Source organism: Phocoena sinus, chromosome 2, assembly GCF_008692025.1.
Source record: "Phocoena sinus isolate mPhoSin1 chromosome 2, mPhoSin1.pri, whole genome shotgun sequence".
NCBI lineage: Eukaryota > Metazoa > Chordata > Mammalia > Artiodactyla > Phocoenidae > Phocoena > Phocoena sinus.
The window spans coordinates 15,401,632-15,425,763 of NC_045764.1; the positions used below are offsets into that span (position 1 = coordinate 15,401,632).

General features: G+C 36.8%; 1 protein-coding gene across 1 annotated transcript in view; it reads right to left on the reverse strand.

The window, feature by feature from the left end:
• The window catches only part of MALRD1 (MAM and LDL receptor class A domain containing 1), a 592,374-nt gene that overhangs the window by 60,957 nt on the left and 507,285 nt on the right, over positions 1 to 24,132 (reverse strand).

Genomic DNA, 24,132 nt, shown 5'->3' on the forward strand with positions numbered 1-24,132 from the left:
TAGCAGCTTTTAAGATTTTTCTCTTTAAGTTTGATTTTCAGCAGTTTTACTATAATGTGTTTAAATGTGGGCTTCTTCATGTTCATCTTGCTTAGGGTTTGCTGAGTTTCTTGAATCTATAAGTTGGTGGTTTTCACTAAATTTGGCAATTTTTTGGTCTTATGTTCTTAAATATTTTTATGGACAATTCTCATGCTCTTTTTCTGGGGCTCTTATTATAAACATGTTAGATAATTTCATATGTTATACTATTTAACACATCCTTAAGGTTCTGTTCAACTTATTTGTCAATCTTTTTTTCTCTGCATTTTTCAGACAGGATAATTTCTATACTCCAGGTGACCGAATCTTTCTTATGCCACCTCTAATCTCTTAATCTTATCCAGGGAATTTTTTATTCCAGATATTGGACTTTTACATTCTATAATTTCCATTCTGTTCTTTTTATATTCTCTGCTGAGATGCCATGTCTGCTTACAAATTAAGACCATATTTTCCTTTAATTCCTTGAACCTATTTATAATAGCTGCATTAAAGTCTTTGTTAAATGCAAAAGTCTTTGTTAAATGGAGTATTTGGGGGTTGGTTTCTGCTGACTAACGTTTCCCTTGATTGTGAGTTACCTTTTTCTTCATCTCTGCATATCTGTATACTGGATGTTGCTGATTATATATTGATGAGACTCTGATCATCTCCCTCTGAAGAGTATTGTTTGCTTTTTTTTTTTTCCTAGTAGACAGCTCAATTATTAATTGATTACCTTGAAACTCATTGTCTGGATTTTTTTTTTTTTTTTTTTTTGCAGTACGCGGGCCTCTCACTGTTGTGGCCTCTCTCGTTGCGGAGCACAAGCTCCGGACGCCCAGGCTCAGCGGCCATGGCTCACGGGCCCAGCCGCTCCGCGGCATGTGGGATCTTCCTGGACTGGGGCACAAACCCGTGTCCCCTGCATCGGCAGGTGGACTCTCAACCACTGCGCCACCAGGGAAGCCTTCATTGTCTTGATTTTAAACTGTGTTATGGTTGATCTGTGGGAAACCTAAGGCATTCCCCAAGCTCCTCTAACATGGCATGACTCAACCTTCAACTTTCTCTCCTTGGCACATTTGTCAATGTTTGGTTTTAGGCCCTGTTGGGATGGTTTAGATTAGGCCTTATTCTGAGATGTGGTCCTTAATCCTAAAATGAGGCTTTATCTCATGTCTGATTTTATGTATCTCAGATGAATAACAGTGGTGTTAACAAGGTGTTAATGAGGTCTTTCCACTGTGACTGAATTGGACTCCCAACACCCCACCCTTGACTTCTAGAATTTCTTTTCCATTTTTGACCTCATAACAGTTGTTCTCTGGTAATCCTTGAGTAGTTTCACACCGTGCATGTAGAGCCCAACCTTCACAGACTTCCAGACCTCTCATCTTCATAGCTTCCTTCTAACTGGTGCCTTGCTTTGCGAGTTCCAGTAGCCTCAGTTGCCCTCATCATCATGCTCTGCTTAAACTCCTGCTTTCTGTGCCACAGTTGGGAAGTTATGTCCAGGCAGAGAGTCTATGCAATTGTGAGCCTTGCCTCGTGAGTGTCCCTCCTCTCAGGGTTTGCAGGCTTGTGCTGCCTATTAGTCCCATGTCTGAAAAGATTTGCATCGTGTATTTTACCCAGTTTTGTCATTGTTTACAATGAGATGGCTAGTCTGGTATCAGTTGCTCCATAATAGCTAGAAGCAAAAGTCCTAATATTTTATATTGTTGATTAAAATATTCTATTTAGTATATTTCTGCAGTATTTTTGATACATAAGATATCTATATCCCGGGCTAAATCCTCTTGCTTTACCAGTTGCCCAATTTACTTTGAATTTCCATAGATAAATTAGATTACTCTATGTCCTGGTGTGATACAGTAAGAAATATATATTTTGGTCTTTGTCCGTAGTTTCTGACACAGAGTTTCTAAAACCTTTGGAGTTGCCTTAGTAACAGGGTTGACAGGAGCATCTTTTGATATTCATAACAACTCCTTTTGACCACATCTGAGTTTATGCTAATGAGGTGACTCCTGGTGGGCCCCTAGATAGCCTCAGCATACAGTGTAGTTGCCAGAGGAACCAACCACTGGATTAGATGGTTGGAACTTTCAGCCCTACCCCTGGACCTCAGGGAGGGCAGAGGAGCTGCAGAGTTGAGTTCAAACCCCAATGGCTAATGATTTAATCAACCATGCCTATGTCTTAGAACCTTGATAAAAACCCCTAAATGATGGCGTTTGGAGAGCTTCCAGGTTGGTGAACATACGGAGGTGCTGCAAGGGTGGCATGCCCAGAGAGAGATGGAAACTCCATGTCCTTCTCCCACACCTTGTCCAAGATGTGCATTCCATTTGGCTGCTCCTGAGAGGTATCCTTTGTAATAAACTGGTTACAGTAAGTAAAGCAGTTTCCCGCGTTCTGTGAACTGCTGTAAGAAATGATTGAATTTGAGGAGGACATTGCGGGAAGCCCCAATTTATAGCTGGTTGGTCAGAAGTATGGGAGGCCCAGCACTTGGTACCTGGAGTGGGGGCTGTCTTGTGGGACTGAGTCCTTTAACTTGTAGGATCTGGTGCTAATTCCAGGTAGATGGTATTAGAATTGAACTGAATTGTTGGACACACAGTTGGTCTCCTGAGAGTTGGAGAAGTGGTTGGTGTCAGGAAAATACAACAGCTGGTGTCAGAAGTGTTGTGAGTGAAGACAGTTCAGACCTGATTTACCTGGAGCAGTCTTAGCTAATTTATCCTGCTTACATTGTACCTACTTTCACATTCCAACATGTTCCAGTTATGAGAATACATTATATGGTCACCTTACTTACCTACACATCCCTGCTCAGGTACAGCCAATCCATAATAGTGACTTTCCTATGGAAAGTTAAATTCTCATGTACTCCTAAGGAGAATGGTCATGTGAAACTTCTTTAGGTTGGTTTTATTCAAACAGGTTGGTATAATAGTGGTGTGCTAAGGAGAACACAAAACATGATAGAAACGCTACACCTAATTTTATGGGCATCAATTACACTAAAAGAATCTTGAAAAACGTTATTGTATATATGGAAATAGAGACATACCATGTATGCATCTCAAAGTTTGCTAACTTTTTAAAGATAAAGCAGGAGACTATCAGAAAATGTCACATCTGCAGTAAGCTTCGACAGGCTGTACTCCTAAACTCCAGGGATATGCTTTTGTTTCTTTCTGCTACTAGGGCTTTTTTGATGAAAAATTTGAGGAACACTCACCTCTAGATCACCTGAGGACATTTTTCAAACCTTATCCAGCTTTTAAAAATCTTCTCTGTGACTTTCCTCTGTCTGCCCAGCATTTCTCATAGGTCTTTTATCACTCAGTGCTCAGCACGGTTCTTATAAGTTTTCTGTTAAGAGCTACATATATGGGACTTCCCTGGTGGTCCAGTGGCTGGGACTCCACACTCCCAATGCAGGGGGCCAGTGTTCGTTCCCTGGTCAGGGAACTAAATCCCACATGCTACAACTAAGAGTTTGCATGCTGCACGCCACAACTGAGGATCCCGCACACTGCAACTAAAGATCCCGTATGCTGCAACGAAGATTCTGCGTGCCGCAACTAAGACCCAGCTCAGCCAAATTAAAAAAAAAATAAATAAAAGAACTGCATATATATCCAGCACATTTTATGTCTTAAACAATAAAGCAGCACACAATTCTGTCCTTTTTCACTCCTGAACCAGGACAAGTGAAAGGCTGTACATACGTAACCCCACTCAACAAACCAATGGCTTCATGAAAAAAGTGTATTATCATTTGCTTTATTATTTTTTTAAAGCATGCATGTGCCAACAGTGCCCTGAGTGCCAGGGACACAGACATAAACAGTACTCAGCTCTGTAACTGAGAAAATAACAGAGGGAAGCTTTAAAACCTACTTTAAACCTAAAATATTTTATATTCCCCAAATATTTTGGGTCATTGGTTAACCAAAAGTTGGAAACAATGTAGTAGCCGAGACGTGGAATGAGTTTTCCTATTAATAATCCCAGCCAGCAGCCACATGCCAGCAGCCTCCCTAATGACCTGTTGAAAAAGGAAATGCTAACCTTTGGATGTGTCTCAGAGAATATAAACAAAAGAAGAAACAGTGTCGTCTTTTAAGAAGAAAAGAAAATTGGTGAAAACTGGATCCATAATATAACTTAGCAAAACTTTGCTTTTCCTTGTTTACATGAGCTACAAAATTTGCATTTTAGTCAACAAAGAAGGTGCCAATAAAGGAAAACCAGAATTTGTTTTTGTAGGAAAAAAGATACACCATTGTTTAATGTACTATTTAGGAGCTAAGAAAATAATTTGCTTCCTACCCATTTTTTAATATACTGAATTCAGAGATCATTGTTTAAGATTTTACAAGATATAATGGCATCGTTAAACAAGAAAAAAGGAGGAAAATTATCTGATAATGTCCTTCAATTACAACTGATACATAGTTTATTCCAAGTTATAATCAGTACAAGATAATTATTTATATATCGTTATCAAAATACAGTTTTTACTTATCCCCAAAGACAACGTTTAGCTTTATAAATGGTTGCTTTTCTACATATGCACCAGAAGGCTAATTATAAGGGTTAAGGGTTAGGAGAATATTATTTATAGTCAGAATGGGTTACTTTCTGTTGCTTGTTAGCTGCATGACTTTGGGGAAGATACTAAATGTGTTCGATCCTCACGTTCATCATCTGAAAACAACACCCTCATGGTCTTTCTATTCTTAAAATTAAATGAGACAGTGGTACCTGACCCATAGTATTCAAAAGTGATGCCATTTATATTATTAAATGATAATATGTATCCACTAACACAACTGTTTTGGTCTTGTCCTGAGCTCTTGTCATGAGATAAGATCTTACTAAATGCTAATTTTTAAGGTGATCCTCACTTAAGAACTCTGTTTTATTACATAGAATCAGATGCTGTCTTGCCTATAAACATAAAGGTCATATATTTACATACAGCCACCCCCCCCATCACTGCACATGATCCAGTTGAATGAACTGCTTCCCCTAGTCCATCTCTGATGCCCACAAGCAGAGCAATTGGAAGGGTAAGTTCCCTTCCACAAAGCAGATTGATAGGCAGTTATGGTGAGCATCTCCTAAACCTTGTCTCTTTCAAATGAATAACAATGGGGTTTCTTTATTAGATCACTTACCTAAAATGAGCTCAGAAGATAGTATCCCACAGGATCCCTGGTTCGTGTACTTCCAGGATCTATAAGCCTACAGAGCACTGTAGGAGAAGACTACCTTTGAGTCTTCTCCCCCTTTAAAATCAAGATTTGGGAAGGGAAGTGTTAGGTTAGGGTTTTGGCAGAAAACAGAAGACATAGTCCTTTCAGTTCACTGAAGAGGGTTTAGTAAAGGGATATTTTACAAAAATGAAGGCAAGCCTAAGGCAAAGCCGCAGGGATAGAGCTGTATATCCGGACAATTAACAGTAGGAAGCTGAAGGGACCAGAGGAGAGGGCTCTTTCCTGAGCTCAGAAATAGAACTGTAGCAGAGGAGGGTTCCTGGTCAGAAGCTATGTCTTAGAAGGTACAGCCAGCCTGCAACAACCCAGGACGTAGGGGTCCAGGAAAATAATATCATTCTCCTTCTGCTCTCTGATCTCTACCAGTGCATCCCCACAGCTGAATTCAATTAGAAGCCAAAGGGCGAGGGAGCCTGTTGACACAGTCCAGGAAGGTCGGCATCCCTGGAACAGAGCGTGGGAACAGAGAGTGGTGAATAGATATGGGGGCAAATGGAATACGTGCTGCAGCGAGGGGACAGAGTACGCAGTATTCCTGGTCTTGACACTGCATACTAATAAATACGCCTCTTTTCAAAAAATCCTAACATCAAACATTTAATTTGATCTGTTAGTGGAGTCAGGGGCCAAAATAAGAAGAATGGGTGCTGATTTTCCCCCTCTATTAACAGAATTCATATGAGATTACATTAAAAAGTATGTTACATTTATTGGACAATTTAATCAAGTACAGTTTTGGTTAACTGAAGAAATAATATGCACAGTCTTATTCACATAAACTTACAGCATTTTATCTTACCCAAATGACTAATAATTACCATACTAGTTGGTATGCAAAATTTTTCCTACAAAGGAGAGACTATACAAAAGAAATGCAAAGGCAAACTAGACTTGACCATTACCCACAAGGAGATGATAGGAAGCTATGTTCAAACTAACTGCAGAATTCTTACAGCTACTAAGACACAATATGAATCAAGTTCAGTGAGACCCTGAAGAGACAGCTTTCTGGAGGCAATGGCAATGACTCTGTTTGCATAACTCTGAGACCACTCCTTGAAAACTCCCTCTAACCTCACAGCCATATCCCCTTGCCGACTAATACATGGGAGCCAATTATCTTTAGTTCTTCCACTCTAGACTCTCAAACTTGAGGCATCTAACCTAGGACTTCAAATTTTAAAAGGCCCAGATCTTCTCACAGGAACGTTGCCTAAATTGAACTTGAGGATTTCTGTGCAGATTATATATTTTTTGTTCTTAGCTCTTTCTAAATTACTCAGACTATTGCACCTAGCCTTAGAGATAGGTTTGTTCAGTTGGATTATATGTGTATTTACAGTACTGACTATTTTGATCTTTTCCCTCTGCCATTCTATCCAATAAATTTCTAGCTTGTTTTTATATTGTTTATTTTACCTTTGTTTTTCTTTTTCTTTTTTTTACTTTTACCGAAAAATTGGAAGTAACAATGTAGGTAGGTAGAGTTTTAAATAATAATAATAAAAAAACCCTCAATATGCTTGGTTGCTTAGGTTAGCTCTTTATAAGTAATTTCTATACCTCTAAATGGATTTCAAAAGAAGTGGTACCAAGCCCCAATCAAAAATGTATCCATTTTGCTAACTCTGAAGATCACAGAGTTCGATACACCTTCACAGAAGAGTGATACGATTAGCCACTAAGACAGTCCAATAGATTTTCTGAAATAGTCTGTTATCCTGTTTCTACAACGATTCAAGCCAATATAGGGAGATGCATAAATATACAAACAAAAACATTGTTTTGCTGGCCTAACCCTTAAAAACAATGTGGTAAAGTTTCAATAAATTTAGTTTGGGGTTGAGTTTGACATATATCGTTCAAAAATACCTTAAAACTGTGCCACAAATAATGAAGATTAGTTTTAATTTTAAGGAAAATATGCATTAACCTTTATTCACTCAAAGATAATCTCTAGTTCCTACCATTATGGGCTTACTTGTTATTATCAGTAACAAAAGGACAGGGTTTAGATGTATGGACTGTAATACTACTTGGGTCATTTAATATATGTTGAATTTACAATTTAACTCAGAGGAGGTCATGTCTAGTGGTTGGGAAATATTTTGTATATATACTTGTAATAAAATTTTGTATCAGGCATTAAAAATCAACTGAGGAGCTTGCATAAGAGACAGGCAAACTCACATTAGATTGTAAGATAGCTACAATGCTCACTCTCTCCTAACAGTATTTTCACTCCAAGAATATAACAAATGGTTTCTATCATTCCTTAAGGGTCTTACTTTTTCCATAATTTGTCTGTTGGATCCTATATGTAATCTGTAATGGAGAATTAGAGCACCACAAACGAAAGTTCTAAACAAAGTCTAATACTGTACTGGGGAAAAAAACATTTGGTCAAAAAGTAAAACGAAACTATTAATGTCTTAAGATGATGTCTTTGCTTGTAAGGACCATACTCTTTTATAAAGTATTATCCACTGCCATTTCCTTTCCGTATTTCAGAATTCACTTTTCCTTGTGAATGTAAAGCCTTTGTCTGATGACCAAAAAGCAATGGGTGTACATATAATTATTGCTTGGTACTCCAATACGTATAGTTTATTTATAATATCTTTAGTGGTATTCATTACTCACTTTAAACCATTTTATCTAACAATAAGATTTTGAATGTTAATTCTAGAATGTCCTTATGTATTACTTGCTGTTTATAAGATTCATCATACTATATATGCTATCATATAAAAATATAACCCACCATCGTAGGATTTATACTACATTAAACATACCTTTGGGATGTTTAAATCTGATCATTTTCTCTTTTTTTCTCTTATTTAAACCTATTTTTATCTCCCTTGGGACCATTAGTAAAAATGAGTGTCCAAGATAAAAAACACAGATGGCATTAAGATGATAATAATATGAGTAGAAAGCAATTCCTAAATGATTTCTAGTTGGATATGAAAATAAAATGAAAACCACATAGCAGTAATTTTTTTTTCAAAGACAAAACTCCATTATTCTGACAAATTCCTTCTTCATCTTTTTTCCTTTTCATATGAAAAACAAAAAATTATTATAGAATTTCCACATCTCAGCTCTTTTGCTGTGTAATACCATGAATACAGTTATTTCTGGATTGTGTAGAAAGGGGAAAGGGGGAAACTAGATAAGTTCAAGAAACAAAATGACAGGAACTTTTTAACCACAGAGTAACAGTGACCCAGAGAGATACAAATTAGAATTAGATGCTGTTGGATACCACATTTTCCAAAATAGTCTAGTGTTATGAGAATCCATAAAGTATCAGAATATTTTAAGTATAGAATATGGTTAGGATAGAAAGGAACATTAATAGTATGTTGAGTGTTAAGTTTCAATTGTGGTTTTTGAAAGACCCCATAGACGTTTATCTATTTAAAAAATTAAAACAGACTTTCTTTTTCTCCTTCTTTCTCAGGATTGGAGACACCCTTGGATACTGCAACAGGACTTCAGGAAATAGCAGCTGAGGAGTAGGACCCAATGAAGCAGTACCCCCTGGTGGGCATCATACTCAATGGGGGAATTACTGCAATACTTTCAAGTTGAGGGGAGGGGAGGCAACTTGCGCTAGTTTCATTTAATTTGCCCAGCTCTACTGTGAAAATCACCTCCATCTCTACTACCATCACTCCTAAAAAACATCCTATATATTCTGATACATGTGATATATAGACACAAAACCACACATTGACTCTTTAGGGCAATAGCAACTCTGAGGTTTATTTAATGGTGACTCAAACTATATCCTACCCTGCTAAGCTACAAACATACAAATCATCTGTATTCTGAAAGTAATACAGTGAGTGGTTAGCTGCTGGCCAGAGGTGTATACATTGCAAATATGATCAGAGAAAATATTAATGTTCGATTGTTGTATATTCATACTCTTATTTAATGCCTTCTGCCAACGAAATAATTTGTATCTGTCATTTCTCACACTGATTTTACGGTGGAAGACTAGAGATGTATGCTCAGGTTCCCGTGCACTCAAGGAGTGGAACACTGAGATCTCAGTGACCCCTTCAGGTATACTGTGGAGGGTCAAACTCGATTTTGAAGTGTTATTTATTTACTTGTTTTTGAGTATTTCCCAAACGTATGGTGTGAGCTGGGGAAAAGTTGCTTTAAAGAGTATGGGAACCTCCATGTGTGGTGGGCAGAGAGTTATTTTACAGGATTCTTGTGGGGATCAAAGAGATGTGCCTGTTGAACTTGAACTACTTCATTTCAGCCATTTTTCTATTCAAGGCCATGGAGAGATGACTACATCCTGCCGGCATCCTAGAGACAAATAAGCACATGAGTTTCATGCACCTATGTAGGATTGAACTCTATTTGGTGATGCGATGGATGCTTTTTCTAAAATAAAAGCGCAGTATCAAGATTAAATGTTTTTCTCTGCTATATAATTTTTTAAAGGAGAATAACACTACACATTTTTGACACTGTATTTGTTTCTATGTTTGAACTTCTGGATCATTCCTCACTTCGACATCCTAACTTTTACTTTCTGTATAGTTGTGTACCTTATGGAGCTCTGAGCTATTTCTTTTTTTTCTTTTTTCTTTTCCCCCTCAGATAAAGCAAAGTTTAAGAATTTAGTTTTCATGAGGCTTCAATTAAGAAGAAAAAAACCCTAGCCTTCCTGTTACTCTGGTCACCCACATGACAAAAAGGAAGTTAAACTGTTTGCTGACATGTCTCTTATGGTTTGAGTCTGGGCTTCCTTCTCTAGGACACTTGCCAAACACTCAGCTTCCACAGACAATCTTTTGTGGGAGGTGACCTCATTGGAATCCAAGAGCAAAGGCTAAAAAAAAAAATGCCATAATAATTGCAAACAAACCCTAGTTCTGGTGAGGATTGGTTGGTTCACATTCCTGAAGTAGCTGGAAATATACTTTCTGAAGATTTAATAGAATAGTAGGTCTCTTCTCTTGAAAACAACTCTTCTAGACTCTCAGGTTCCTGTTTACAGTATCACCACTTTCCAAGTTGTTAAAAAGGGTTAGGGTAGTCTTTCATTCTTCCTTCTTCTTTATCATCTATCTTATTTAATTAATTAGTAAGTTCTAAAATCTCTTTTCCAAAATTAATTTTCTGCTACTCCCTTAATGCAGTATCACTTTATTTTTAGGTGAATGGTGTGTCTGTAACTTTTATGATTAATTTCAGTCTCTTTAAGCATTCTCTCCACTTTCATCCCCACCTAACTTTTTGTCCTGTGCCTTTAACACACTTCACATGTTTTCATAGTCCATGGAGAGAAATCAATAGGGGAAAAAAAGTGTCCACTGGCATATGACCTTATTCACTGCCTTTGTTTAAACATTTAGCTTTAAATATCCTTGGCATTCCTTTTGTTGATCTTTAGGACTAAAACTTTTGCCTTCTCTCCTGAATTCTTTGATCTGTTATGTGATGCTGTCTTTCTCGTACTGAGTGCTTCCTCTCTGGGAAAGTGATCTCAAATTTGTTTTGGAGATTACATCTTGGCATACTAGTATTGTGACTTAACCCCACGTGCCCACCCCAGCATGTGGCTGGTATGTTTGCTGATTCATTTCTTATTTCTGTAAATAAAATGGGACATTAACCTTCCTAAAACAGAACTTTGGCCATATGACTAATGTGGTTATAAACCATCAATGACTCCCCTTTGACTCTGGATCTGGAACCAGGTAGACCCGATATCCAGTTTTGTCATTCACTAGCACAGTGGCGATCTCCTGAACCTCACTAGGAATAAGTTACTTTATCTAGTAACAATTGATAAATTCAGTTTGAGTATTTCACTTTTGATTTTTGCCTTTGTCTTTAGAAGTAAACGTGCTCGACACTTCCTTTGATTTGTCCTTATCCATCATTGGTATCAATATTATCCTAAGTCTCATAAATAGGATGGTTTTTCTATTTCTTTTTATTTTTCTGAAATCGTCAGTATAAAATAGGGATAATTTTTCCATGAAGATTTGGTAAAGCTCATTTTTAAAACCATCAGATATGGGAATTTGCTTTGTAAGTGTTTTTTAAATTAACGCATGTTTTCTTCAATTTTCTAAATATATGATATATTTCACATTAAAAGAGGAAAGAAAAAAACTTGTCTGGTTTCAATGGCCACTTGATGGGAATAGTTTTTGTTTATTTGATTTATCTAAGGTGATTATTTTTGTTTCTTCATAAGTCATTTTTGAAAATTTAAGTTTTTGAGATAAATCTCAATTTTATGTATTTTTAAAAAGGTATTAACAATGCAACATAGTAATCTCATACTCTAAAAAATTAATTCAATCATGGAAATGAAGTTTCCTTGTAACTTGATCAACTTTTGCTATATGTATTTTGATGCGGTCTCGTTATGTGCATTTAGGTTCATGAGGAATTATTCTTTTATTCACCTTTATTCCTATATAATACTTTTTTTCCTTTTCATTCCTATTCTAATTTTTTGCCTCATTTTTATTTAGTTTACTTCTATAGCAGCTTTATTTTTATTATTTTTTTCCTGGGTATGTTTTACATCCCCCCTTTCTCTCTTCAAACTTTTTGTACATATTCCCTTAAGTAGCATGTAATTGGATATTTTTTAAACCAATAATATAATTGATACCATTAAATAGTCAATTTTCATCTGTTTAAATGTACTGTGATTACTGTTGTTTCAATATTTTTATTATTTTATTTTGTGCTTCCTGTTTAGCATTGCTTTTATTTTCTTATGGTTTCTGTTGGTTTTTGTGGGTTCGTAGACTGCCATTTATTTTCTTCTCTCTTTTCCTTGGAAGCACACATTTTATTTTTATTCTTTGCTGGTTATCTCTATATTTTAAAAAATATTCATAGTTTGAAAGGAGGAACTCTAACAGATATTCGTATACCCATGTTAAGAGCAGTGTTATTCACAACAGCCAAAAGGTATAAGCAACCCAAGGGTCCACTGATGGATGAATGGATAAACAAAATGTGGTAGGTATATCCATATAATGGGATATTATTCAGCTTTAAAAATGAAGGGAATTGAGACACATGTTACAACATAGATGAACTTTGAGGGCATTATGCTAAGTGAAATAAGCCAGTGGATAAGCACGATATGATTCCACTTATATGAGGCACCTAGAGTAGTCAAATATATGAGAGACAGAAAGTAGAATGGAGGTTGCCAAGGGATGGGGTTAGAATGGGAGTTATTGTTTAATGGGTACAGAATTTCAGTTTTATAAATTGAAAAGCGTTCTGCAGATGGATGGTAGTGATGGTTGCACAACAATGCGAATATACTTAATACTACTTAACTCTACACCTAAAAATTGGTTAAATTTTATGTATATTTACCACAATAAAACTATGAAAAAACATATTCATAACTAATATTTCTCAAGAAAATCCTAAAATTTGGAATGTTTATCTTCTTCTGAAATGAAAAAAGAATTTAGTCCATATAACTACCTTCTGAACTCTCTCTTTCCTCTTTAATGTTATTCCTTTCTAAATTTTAGTTCTGACTTTTAAAAACAGTATTATTTTTAGAGTTAATAGTTAATAAATTTATAGAAGGGTTTACCAACTTCTTTAATCACCATTGTTTTGTGCATCTACACTTTCCTTTTGGGATAAAGTTTTCTCTTTGTTTAAGTACTTAGCAAGGAATTGTTTCTTTTATTGGAAAGTCTATGGGTAATAAATATTCCTGATCTTCCTATGACTGACAATGTCTTTTGTTCACTCATGCCTTATTTTAAAGAGTTTACTAGGGCATGAAATTCTAGTTTGACAGTTATGTTCCCCCGGCATTTTCCCTCTGTTGTCATTTGGCATCTTTAGTCTTGAGAGAAATCCATGGTCAATTTAATTGCTAAAGATTTATAAGTACTTTGTATCTTTTCTTCCAAATGCTTTTATCAATAAACTATTCTCTTTCCCCTGATATCCTGCAATTTTTCTATTGCTCATTAAGGAGTGGATTTTGTTTTTTTGTTTTGTTTTTCATATTGTGTAGTACTTCATGTGCTAAATTTGAAGTCACAATTTTACTCAAATCAAAAATATTCTTAGCATTTTCATTCTTTCAATATTGCTTTTCTAATATTCTATTTTTCTATGTTTCTAGAAATCATAGTGGTGTATACTGAAGCTCATCAATCTATCCTCCATATATCACAACTATCCTTTCATATCTTTAATTTTTTGTTTTTCTGTGCTGTATTGAGTTAATTTGTTAATAATATCTTCCAATTTACTTATTCTCTCTTCAACTGTGTCCAACTTAGAACTGGATTTTATTTTAAATTTCCATGACTAGTTTTCAGTTCATTTTTTGTTGAATCATAGTTGCCTTTTTACTTGAAAAAAAATTATTTTGCTTTTTTTGCGGGTCATACTTCTTCCTTTAGGTTTTTGAGGCTCTTTAACATACCTATTTAAAATTTATTTTAAATTGCTTTTTTCTTTTTATTTCACCAGGAGTTTATTTCCAGATTGTTGATTTTCCTTACTCTCTCTCTTATCATAGGTTTTCTTATTGCCTTAGAGTGTTATTTGGTGAGCTCATCATGAATTGGAGTTCTCTCTCATGATTCCCCCCTGTGTAGTGGTTTCAGGTTACCTTTCTTAGGTTGCCTTTCATTCTCCTATCAAGTCTTATTGTTTCAAGGCTCCTGTGCTGTCATGATACCAGAGCTCTCAAATTTGTAGCTCTTGCTCCCATAGGTGGCTTGGCCCAAGAACTAGGTGCAAGGCAATCTGTGCTCTTTACTGTGATAGGCATTCAGCTTTATAAAAGGTGCAGATCAAAGCCACAACTGCAATTTTCTTTTATCCTAATTTCATGAGTGCAGAATCTTGCTTTCATATCTCATTTCATGTATTGAAATGGAAGTATTTCTACCACCAAACTGGAAGTATTTCTGGTACTGATTCTTCTTCAGGAGTTAAATGTCCAGTCAATTTTGCCCATTTTATGGTACTTTTTATTTGGCTCTCACCAAATAAGTCTCTGGAACCAAACTCTTCTTACTAAATTTTTATAGTTTACTTGCCTTTTAATAGCATATTATTTCTCATAGCTGTGCAGTCATATTTGAGGACCCTGAGTCTAGCTCATCCTGTTCAATCTGCATATGAGTTCTATGGAAGAAACCTCTGGGCACCATATCTGTTCTCTCCTCGTTCTAAAGCAAACAAACGAACAAACAAAACCCTGAAAAATGCCCAACTGAAAACTAGTAAACCTGTGTATTGCACAAGCATGGCTTTTGGAATATAATAAAAATAAAATCCATTTTGTCTTCCATGGTCTTTAAATCTAGTACAGATGAATAAAAATTCCAGTAGCCCTTATGACTTTCCTGCTCACTTTAGGTAAATCAATAATGTGATGGTCACTTTTAGTACCTTGTTTTGGTGATCTGAATGCTTAATCTTATGTAATAACCAAAACCCCAAACTTAAATTTGTGTTTCTTCCCCTCCCTTAGCAGGGGCCAGCTTTAAGAGGGCTGCCCCATTGGAGAAAAGGTGAGCTGGCATTTTCTTTCTCCCTCAGCTGCTCCCCTCCCAGCTGCTTCTGGTCCACCTGGCATGGGAGTCTGGGGAAGGCCAGGGGAAAACAGATAAAGTATATTCTTCCTTGAGTTGTTCTTCCAGTTCTCTGGGCCTGGCAAGTGTTGAAAGAATCTGGATTTTTCAGAAGGCTGTTTTGGAGTCCTTTCTCTTTGGGGTTCCCTCACCTTCTGGCAAAACCACCTTGAGGAAACCACTTTTACAACCACTAGGCTGACATTACTAACGTGAGTAGAACATCCTGTCTCCAGGATTTGTATACTTTTGACTTACTTGTAAGAGGAGGAATGCAGCTGTTTTCCAATGTCCCCTCTGCTGCTTCACTCTGCCCTGACACTGTAGGACAACAGCCACTACCACCCACCTGTAGGTATCTCATGTGCATGACAAACTCCAGTCTGTGAGCTCTTAAATGAGAGGAAACATCAGTGCTCTCCAAGAGGTCTCTCTGAAGCCAATTTCACTGTGCTTTGCCTTGAGGGATGAAGTGGGACTCAGCATCGCCAAGAAATCTTCATAAATCCACTCCTTCAAAATTCCCCTCTCAACAATTTTAATAGCCTCACTGTTGCACAAGGTGTCTAAAAGAATCACAATATCTTAACAACTTGATAGTCTTACTGACCTTTACCCCCTAATCTAAACTGCCACTGAATATCTTGTCACAGGTCATCTCTTTGGAAAATGAGACAGATGTGGAAATTGTTAGGTGGGGCTTCTGGTTAAGCCTCTTTTCCCCGTCTGTCCGATCTTTTTTTGAGTTGTCTGGAAAGGGGTCATGATGGAGGACCAGGCCCAGAATGTAAGGTCAGAAGAATTGTAGATTTGCTTTTGGCATCTTTGAAGAAGTGAAACAATGCCAGTAGTTATTTATCTCCAGAATTTTTATTATTAAAAAATATTTTTTTTCCTTAGGTTTTTAAGTCACTGTAGTCAGATCTGTATCAGTAGAAACTGGATGGGCTTTCTAATTGATACATATACTACTGTTACTGAGTCTAAGCTTGTACTGCGTGTCGCATGACAGGCCAATAATCGAGAGATGAGTTGTCGGGGCAAGGAATAATGACTTTATTTGGAAAGCCAGCAAACCGGAAAAACAGTGGGCTCATGCCCGAAAGAACCATCTTGCCTGAATTAGAATTCAGGCTCCTTTTATGCTAAAAGGGGAGTAAATCAAACACTTCCTGCTTCCCATCAGCCTCCAGAGGGGATGTGTTCATTTCTTTCTCCCTGCAGTCATTCACAGGCGGGCCTGGTCAGGATGTTTCTTGTGAGCTAAACAAAGGTATTTTAGCTTAATGCTCATTACCTGGGAGTCAGGGTTCCCAGAGATGGGCCATTATGTATAATTTAAGCTTATAGGCAACATTCCTTTAGTAATTAGCTTGTAATAGAATACTACAAAAGTTTCTCCCCTATTACACTATGATAGAGAGAGGTTAAAAGATTTACCAAGGTCATTCTACAGGTCACTCCCTTCTACGCCCTTATCTGTGGCCTGGGATAAGAACCACTATGGGTTACTCCCTTATCTAAGGTCCCTGGTTGGCTTTCTGTTGGGTTTAGCCAACAAGGGGAGACAGAAGTTGGAGTTTGAAGGGCGGGAGAAGAGAGAATTTGCATATGTTTTATCTGTTTCCTCCAGCTTCTCTGCCAAGGCAGTTGCTTCTCCAACTCCCACTCCTGCTACAAGGCCCCCTCCCCACAGTTCCAGCTCTCACCAGGAACTGGGTATCTAGGACCTACTCCTTGTTCCCTCAATGTAGCCTTTCTACTGTTGCTAGTCTCTTGGAGTCTCAACATCACTTGTCATTTCTTAAACCTTGCCTATACCTTCATTAAAGTAAATATTCTTGAAAGTTTTGTTATTTTAGCCATCTGGAGTGAATTGTCTTTTCTGATAGACTCCTGACTAATACTGCTATATAATTATTAAACGTAGTCAAGGCAGATCTTATAATTATAAGTCCACTCTTTCTTCTCTTACACCTCACAATATTTCACATACTTGACATTGAATAAATGACTAAGTTATGTATTGTGATGTTTTACCATAAAAATAAATTAAAAAAATAGCAAAATACTTGTCAATATGGATATATATTTGTTCCCTAGGGTGATTTATCTTAGTGAAAAATATACCATAAAAAGAATATATTATGTATCATCTATCAACATATACCGTTTTTTGTATAGAGCTTGTGTTCCTCCATAACCAATAGGAAACGACAATGCATTACAACTTACATTGCTACAGAGAATATTCTTGTAATATTTTAAATTCCAACAAAATGGAAAAGAATAATATATGTAAAGCCTTGTTTCCTTTACTGAAGTCTTAATTCAAACTAAAGACATTCTCATTCTGACACTCTAACAAGAGAATAGTGTTTTTCAATTTTATCTACAAAATGAAGAAAGCAATTATTAGAAAATATTTTTATTCCAAAATTAGAATTCCCCATGTATATTCAGAAAGCATGTCACTTTAGTCCTCTACATTGTCAGATAGTGGTGACACTAAAACAAAGTTTTGCTGTGAAGGGATCTTCTATGTTTTCATTCTGGATCCCAAGCAATAAATTCAAAAGGGATACATTTCTCTTTAACACCAAAATGCCTGTTCTCTCTTTTATCTTTTTTTCTTGCTACTCTTGTGGTATTTACTCCAGTGTATTTGTGTGGTCAGTCATTGCCCACAGAGAATGAAAAGGCAAGAACATCTACCAACACTATCATACTTTCCATAAAATTATTTGTTCCGTATTGTGTATTACTTTTTCTAGTTTTCATATATCTGACTTTCACAAGTTTTTACGTATCAATACATAGTAGACAGAAGGATAATATGGACCTATAGACTTACAGCTTATATAAAATCTAGCCACTGATAATGAGTAGTGACAATTAATCCTAAACTTAGAGACATAAACAAGTTCCGTTACCTCCTTCTTCCTCCTGGCAAAACTAAGGAAAATAAAGTCTTTCTCTGAAGAATACAAAGGGATGCCATACATCTCAGAGTTACAGATGGACAGCAGATTAAGGCAATGGCAAACATAAACGAGGACTTTCAGAGGATGAGAAAAGTCCCGCGGGAGTTTCAAAATTAAAATGCATTGAACTACTTAGATGTGTCAACATTTCACTACGAAGAGGGAGAAGTTCAAAAAGTTCTACCTCATTTGCTAGATTTCGCTTCTGTAAGGCAGAGATCAGCCACCTAGCAACACCACAAAAGATTCTACTCTGACATAGTTTAACTCATGCTGGCTGAGCAGGAAGAAAAGCTATGTAGGATCAGGGCAGAACTGGATGGCCTGTAGTTCCGGTGCCACTGGGGAGTCTGGTTTGGGAAATTGTGAAATTCAGTCTGAGGAATGACTTTTTGTCAGCATTCTTCGAAGCTCAGGTCTCTGAGCACCTCTGCTGGGCTCTTTATTTCCCATTCAATAGACTGCATTGGAAACACACACACACACACACACACTCATCACGCACGGTGAAGAAAGAAAAGATGTCATTTCCAATCAATGACTACCCCATTAAAGTTCAATTGTGCATACGCTAGGAAAAGTGATAAAGTAAAAACTGTGTCGATTAAGAGGACACATTTTCCTATGCAGCTATTTTAGGATTGGTGAAGTACTGAGCTTTTCCAAGTTCCTGATCTTCACAATATAGACAGCTATCTCTTGTTCTCTCTCTTTAAAGCCAGTCCGTTGGCATTAGATCCTGCCCCAGAAATAACCCACCACTTTTCTTCCAGGAGAAGAGAAATATCTACTTAACAGTCAGGTCATACCAGAGACTTTGGAAAATATCTGGTTCACAAATCCCTGTCAGCAACAGCCAGTGTATGAAATCTGGGCCATGTCCTTCCTTGGAGGATGTCCTCCCTGGATGAGTCCACAGGTCATTCAAGAGGCACTTGCATCAGACTGTCAAAGCAATGCCATTTTCAGCTGTGAAAGCTCACGGCTGGCATGGAAAGTCTAGAAACAATTGGACAATTAAGTGTGCCAACACATCACGAGGCTTCCTTTCTGGGAAAGGGTCAGAGAAGGAAAATTAGGTATTACCGTGCTTTTGATTTTCATGACTCTCTGGGCATATGTGAGCGGAGAAGAATCCAGCTCTGGGAGTGAGGCGGGGAGGGAGGCTTGGGGAGAGAGGTTATTTGCTTCATCTTCAATCGCATTCCTGGCTTGTCTGACTCTGCACGAGGCACAAAGTGTGTAATGCTTTCTGACAACAGGGGAGGAAAACCGAGGGACGGGCACATTTCATCTCAGAGCCGCTGCTGAAAGCAGCCAGCTGGCCCTGCCTTTTACTGTTAAGAGGTGGTGTTATTTTTTAAATATTGTAACCGTTTTTAAGATCTTTTTGGAAAAATGCATTTCTAAGCTACTAAAGCAGTTCTTGTTAAAATACAAATGCAGAAACTAAAATACGAAACTGCCCTTTCCTCCAGAGCCAGCCTCCTTCTAGACAGGTCGCTGACAACTCTGAATACTTTGATGTGTATGCTGTTACACTTGTTTTGCATTTTCACATACTTTCTGTACCCTGCATAGTATTTTAATACGCATATTATTTTGGAATTTGCACATTTTACCTAACAACACACATTCCTATGTCAGGATTTATACTTCCATTAAAAAAATTGTTACATAGTATCCTACATTTAAATTTGTTTTCAGAATAGTACTGCACAATATCAAAATCAACACATTTATCTGCATATTTCTTGTTAATATGACAGTAGGCTAGATTCCTAGGATTGAGGTTGGCTGAGTTTAAGAGTATGAATATTAAATTCTTGAATGGATATTGCCACTTTGTCTTTCCTACAAGTTTCTTTTCCTAAATGTTGTATGTTTAGTTTCCTAAATATACTGGTTATATTCCCATAATCTGTGTAAAAGAGGGTCAATGTTTCTACAGTCTCACAAATAGTAGATATTACTAAACTTTTTTTTGTCACTTTGATGGGTTAAACCAAGGTTTCAAAGGTTTAACTTTGCACTTATTTATTAAACAGGGTTGAATTTTTTTTTTTTTTTTTCTTTTCGGTATGCAGTCCTCTCACTGTTGTGGCCTCTCCCGTTGCGGAGCACAGGCTCGGGACGCGCAGGCTCAGCGGCCATGGCTCACGGGCCCAGCCGCTCCGCGGCATGTGGGATCCTCCCAGACTGGGGCACGAACCTGTGTCCCCTGCATCGGCAGGCGGACTCTCAACCACTGCATCACCAGGGAAGCCCCATAAAGAGGGTTGAATTATTTTAGATATGTGTTGACCATTGATATTCCTTCTTCTGTGAATAATCTTTGTCTATCATTTATTGTATAATTCTTATTGCTTTGAGGGAACACTACATATTATAGCTAATCCCCATTTATAGTATATACAGTATATCTTTCTTGTGGCCTGTAACTGTGTTTTTAAAAAATTTTGGTTATGGTGTCTTTCACCATTACTGCAGTTTTATTTTTGTTTAGGAACCATCCATGTGGTCAAATTTCCAAAGCTATTCATCTTTTCTTTTATGGCTGCCTAGTAAGCTTATAAATGACCTCTATTCATCAAGATTTTAAGCTATTCCCTTATTGTATATTTCCTCTAAGAATTTTTGTATGTTTTCCTTATTTATACCTTTCATAAATCTGGGATTAATTCCCTGGGTATAATGTCAATAACAATTTATATTTTAAATAAATGGCTAACCAACTGTCCTAACACCAATTATTACGTAGTTCAACCCATCCACTCTCATCAACTTGAAATGCCACCTATTTTACGTTAATTTCACATAGCTACATCAACCTATTAGTAGACTCTTTACCTGTTCCAACAGTCTATTTGTCTCTTTCTGTCCCAGCTCCACAATATTTATTACCATGACTTTATGACAAGCTTTACTATGAAGTACAGCAAATACCAATCCTTAATTTTGTCTTTAAATATTATATTTATTTTTCTGGTGAACATTAAGACCCACTGGTCTATTTCAAAAATAAATAAAAATCTAAGACACTAAAAATGTCCTCTGTTAACTGTCATTTGTACACTATTGAATATGGTTAATTCCAGAAAGTAAGTTCATTTGCTTCTTTCTTATCCATTTGATCAGGTCTTTGAGTGTTCTTCATTTGTACCTTCAGTTTTCTTTATGTGGGTCTTAAACATTTACAGTTAAGTGTAGGCCTGTATATATTATAATAACACAGCTAGTTCAGAATGGAGCTCTTTTCTAATTATCTTTCTCAATTATTTTTCCTACTGATGAAAAGGAAATTTACTTAGTGTTGCATATTTACCTTGTATCCATCTACCTTGCTGAACCCTTTTTATCATTCTAATAGTGTCACAGTTAACTTGCTTGAATTTCCTAGTCTGTAAATATCTGCAATAATATTTGTCTTTCTTCTTTTTCAATATGTCTCACTCTTACTTCTTTTTCCTTATTCCTTTGCTTAAAACCTCTTGAGCGGGCTTCCCTGGTGGCGCAGTGGTTGAGAGTCCGCCTTCCAATTCAGGGGACACGGGTTCGTGCCCCGGTCCGGGAAGATCCCACATGCTGCGGAGCGGCTGGGCCCGTGAGCCATGGCCGCTGAGCCTGCGCGTCCGGAGCCTGTGCCCCGCAATGCGAGAGGCCACAACAGTGAGAGGCCCGCGTACTACAAAAAAAAAAAAAAAAAAAAAAAAAAAAAAAAAAAAACCTCTTGAGCAAATGGAATAATCTCAGTGGCAGCAGATCCTTTTTTTCTTATTCCTGGATTTAAGGGAAGATACTTTCAGTTTTTTAAACTAGGTACACAATTGGAAGAGAGGGACTACATCATTGTCTTTTAAAATTTCTACTGTGTCACTTAAGCTACTCAACTTTAATACCTCTGCGTGGGCCAATTTTGGTAATTTATATTTTCCCATAAAATTGTTTCTTCCATGTGTTGGATATGAAAAAACTACAACCACATGACCTCTTAAGCTTACTACACAGAAGATATCTAAATGCCCTCCTCTTTAAATTGACTTCTTGAAATAATTTTCATTTACAGAACATTCAAGTGTTATTATAAATATATTTGTTAGTCCTTAGCACTTGTGTACTATGTTTGAAAAAAATAACAACAGAGGCCATGATGTTAAATTTTGATCATTTGTTCTGTATTCCACTAGTAAAGAACTATTGTGGGTTGCTATGGAGATGATTTCAACAATGTTAAATAAGAAACTGGCAAATGGATTACTAGTGCTTCCCACTTAGATACATTTTAAAAACTGTTCTTAAGTAAATAAAATGATTATGAATTATACATTTCAGCAGTACAAAAGCTCTTTTCAATTCACAGCTCCATCATGGCGGAGAATGTTGGTTTCTTAGCAAATGTTCATTTTCCCCTCCTCCTTATAAAAAGGTTAGGTAATTTATTCAAAGTTATGGAGTTAGTAAATGGTGGATGGAGTTCATACCCAAACCCAGGTTTACTTGGTTTTAGGGTCATATCCCTGTCCTCTTTTGTATACTGCATACAGGATACGACTCATATGTGTTGGTTCAGGAAAATAGAGAGGACGTTCTACACGAGTTGAGACCTAAAAGATAAATCTGGAGTTTTTCAGGTAGTCAAGGTGAGAAAGAGTAATATGGGCAAAAAGGAACAACACGAACACTCATAAGGATACTAGAAGTGCACAGTATGCTAAAGAACAGAAAACAGCCAAATGCAAATAAAGCTTCGTTCCAGAATTTCTTCAGGCATTTGATTCAAATCTATACTCATTGAATCTTGCAATCATAGAATCACAAGCCACCTAGTCAAATCCCCAAAGAGGCAAAATACCACGATGGTTCATAACTTAGGAGTACAGACGCTGGCCAGAAGACTGAGGTTTAAACCTGAACTCCACCGCCTTTCTTGCTCTTTGTCTTTGGTAAAATTACTTAATTTCACAGTCTCATCTCCTTACCTGCCAAATTAGACACCGTATCATCTGCTCTGTAGGTTTATGCAAAGGCCAAAGGCATGTCAAACACTTAAGAGGTGCCTGATGTAAGCCAGTAGCATACCTCAGATTTTTAACATTTGCGTCAAATGAAAGAAAAGCCATAGGATGGTTCTAGCAACTGTGACTACATATTTTCATTTTCCTTTAGCCTGCCCCAGGCAACACCTGCCCCACACCTGGTAGAATGGACACTCCTTAACTGTTCCACATTCCAATTGTACTCTGTTGTGTGGATGTACCATAGTTTATTCAGCCACTCTCCTATATGTGGGCATTTAGGTTGTTTCCAATATTTTGAAATTATAAAAATGCTTACAGCAAGTAACCTTGTGGACACTTATTCTCATAGTGCTGGAATTGTACCAACAGTATAAATTCTAGAAGTGGAATCGTTAGGTTCAAAAACTAAATGAATATGTAGTATTTTTAGATGTTGCCAAAAAAAAATTATACCAATTTACCATACAAATATATACCAATTTTTATACCATGAAAATTATACCAATTTGCATTTCTACTAGCCAAGTGCTTGTTTCTTTATATCCTTACCAACAGAATATGTTGCTCATCAGAGAGGTGGGGAATAGCATCTTAGTATGGTTTGAATTTGTCTTTATCTCATGAATGAAGTTGAATTATTTTCATATGTTTAAGCATAATTTTACATATTTTTAAACTAATCATTGTCCATTTTCTTAATGTGATGTTTGGACTTCCCCATATTTTAAAACAGCTCTTTAAGTATTAGGGATATTTTCATTTTTCTGAGATATATAATACAAGCATTTTCTCTCAGATTGCCAGCTGTCTTTTGATGTTACATATTGTATATTTTGTGCCATGCAAAAGATTCTTTCTAACCAAAATTTATGTAGTCAAATTTATCAGTATTATGTTTGATTGCATTTGGACTTGAGTCATTGAAAAAAGCTTTATTCTTACATCCAGATTATAGAGGAATTCACCATGTATGTAAATGGTTTTAAATTCACCCTAGGACGTATAATTTCATTTTGAATTCTGATCTACCTGAAGTTTATTTTTATGTGTGTATGGTGTGAGGTGTGGTTCTAATTTTTATCTTTTTCCAAATAGCTAACTAGTTGCCCCAACACTGCTTGAAAGTCGATCCTGTTCAGTGACTTAGGATGTCATCTGTACCATTTACTAAATTTTCATG